Raw genomic sequence first — 2,416 nt, forward strand, 5'->3', positions numbered from 1 at the left:
TTACCTTTGGATTGGAAAATATAAAAGGACAAAATGACCAGTGGGGAGTGACTATCCAAGATAAATAGGGAGCTAGTTAGAGAGACTTGGCAGCCTCTGGTGAAGTCAGGCACTGGTAGGTATGCTGACCGAGCCCCCATCAGTGATATCTGAGGGATCACAGGACTGGAGTAGGGCAAGAGATGTCCTGATTTTCAAAAAAGGAAAGAAAATAAAATCGGTAAATAATTGGTAAGTGAGCTCAACTTTGACTTTTGGCAAAAATCTAGGGTAGATTTTAATGGATTGTAAGCTTCATATGAGTCAGCAGTGTGTTTTGGCAGTCAGAAAAGCTGAGAGAGGCAAAGTTTCCAGGAATAAGGAGGATGGTTAGTCCTAATATATAACATCCTGGTTTGACTACACACGGAGTATTGGCTTCAGTTTCAGACACATTTTAGGAAGAGAATTTACAAGCTGGAGAACATGATTTTACCAGTGAGAGTGAAAGAAGTGGGATGACCTGTCCAAGGTCATGAAGACTAAATTAGTCACCAGGTGCTAACCCTAACCCAGTCCAGGGCTAACCCTAACCCTAATCCTTTGCTTTCAGCTGAGCAGCCAACTCAGCTGAATATATCTTCCCTTAACCCTGGAGCACTCCCTCCTCACCCCCACCTTTCAGAATCCTGGTCTTCCATTGAGGTTGAAGTCATGTCAGATGGAGCCCTTCTCCATGCCCCCACACCAACACCTCCCAAATCATCAGAGTAACTTGAAGCTGATTCTCTGCCTCCTCTGGTAGGTAGAAGAGACAATATCACTTTTGCCTTTTTATCACCAGTACTAGTGCAGCGTAGTGGTGATTGGGTGGGAGTGGAGGAGAAGGAGGCTGTCAAGTAGAAAATGAATGACATTTGTTCTGCCTCATACCAAAGGGAACAACTTGAAGCAATGCCTGTGAAGTGGGGGGAGAGGTGGAGTTACAGGGAGGTACAAAAAACTGTCCTGACAATAAGGGCTTTCCATCTATGGAATGGGTGGCACTGGGTGGTAAGGAGCTCCCTGTCCCTGGAGGTCTTCAAGTAAAGGCTGAATTGCCATTTCCCAGAGCTGCTACAGTGGGGGGTGTCTTTGGTGGATAGAGGTTAGACTGGATGGTGTATGAGGCCCCTGCCAACTCTTCTGTGAGTCTCTGACTTGGAGATTCCAACATTCCTTTCTTTCCTCACATCACCTATATCATCTGGCCTCCATTATTATGATTCGAACCCCCTTCTAAAGCCCACCTCATCATCTAAATGGTGAAAGATCATGGAAGAGAAAAAGGGAATGACCCAGCAAGGGACAAGCACTTGAAGGCTTACCAAGGGCTTTCCTCATCATTTCACTGAGATTCATGACAGCGCTTTGTGTGACAGGAGGCTCAATGGAGAGTGTACTGAACCTAGAAGATGAATTCCAATCCAGCCTCAGACACGTCCTTTCTGTGTGGTCCTGGGCAGCTCCCATAAGCTTTTTCATTCTGTTTCCTCATCTACAAAATGGATATAATAAGAGCACAGTATTACCTCCCATGGTTGTTGTGAGGATAAAATGAAGTGATATTTGGAAAGTGCTTTTAAAACCTTAAAGCTCTAAAAAAATGCTAAATAATAATTATCATTTTCCCCAAGACTGGGAGTGGATAGAGTTGAACAGGAGGACCCTCCATGGAGTATATATGAGGATGAGACTGAAAGGTTGGGAGAGGGGTGAGAGCATTGCAACCCCACTCCACCCCCCAGCCACTTGGGATCATGGATCATAGATTCAGAACTTCAAGAAAACTTGTTGTGTCATTGTTCAGTCATTCTGAGGTATGGCCAGCCCTTTGTGACCCCATTTGGCAGAGAAGCTGGAGTAGTTTGCCATTTCCTTCTCCAGATCATTTTACAGATGAGGAAACTGAAGTGAAAGAGTTAAATGACTTGCTCAGGGTCTCACAGCTAGTAAGTGTCTGAGGCCAGATTTGACCTCAGAAAGATGAGTCTTGCTGACTCCAGGCCCCAGTGCTCTCTCCACTGCACCACCCAAGAAATCTTAAAGGCCATCTATGCCAATGCTCTCATCTTATAGATGAGGAAACGGAGGTCCAGAGAGGTTACACAGTTTGCCCAGGGTCACACAACTATCAAATGTCTGAGAGAATTTAAACTGAGTTCTTTCTCACTCAAATTCAGGAGTTCTTGATCACACACACACACACACTCACACACACACACACACACACACACACACACACACACACACACACACATGCATGCACTCTCTGCTACCACCACCATCACTGGTATCTCCCCTCTAAGATCACCTCTCATTTGTTCTTTACTCTGTGTCTAGTTGTTTCCATGATGAATCCCCATTAGAATGTGAGTACCTAGAGGACAGGGACCAT

The sequence above is a fragment of the Notamacropus eugenii genome, chromosome 2 (genome assembly GCF_028372415.1).
Source record: "Notamacropus eugenii isolate mMacEug1 chromosome 2, mMacEug1.pri_v2, whole genome shotgun sequence".
NCBI lineage: Eukaryota > Metazoa > Chordata > Mammalia > Diprotodontia > Macropodidae > Notamacropus > Notamacropus eugenii.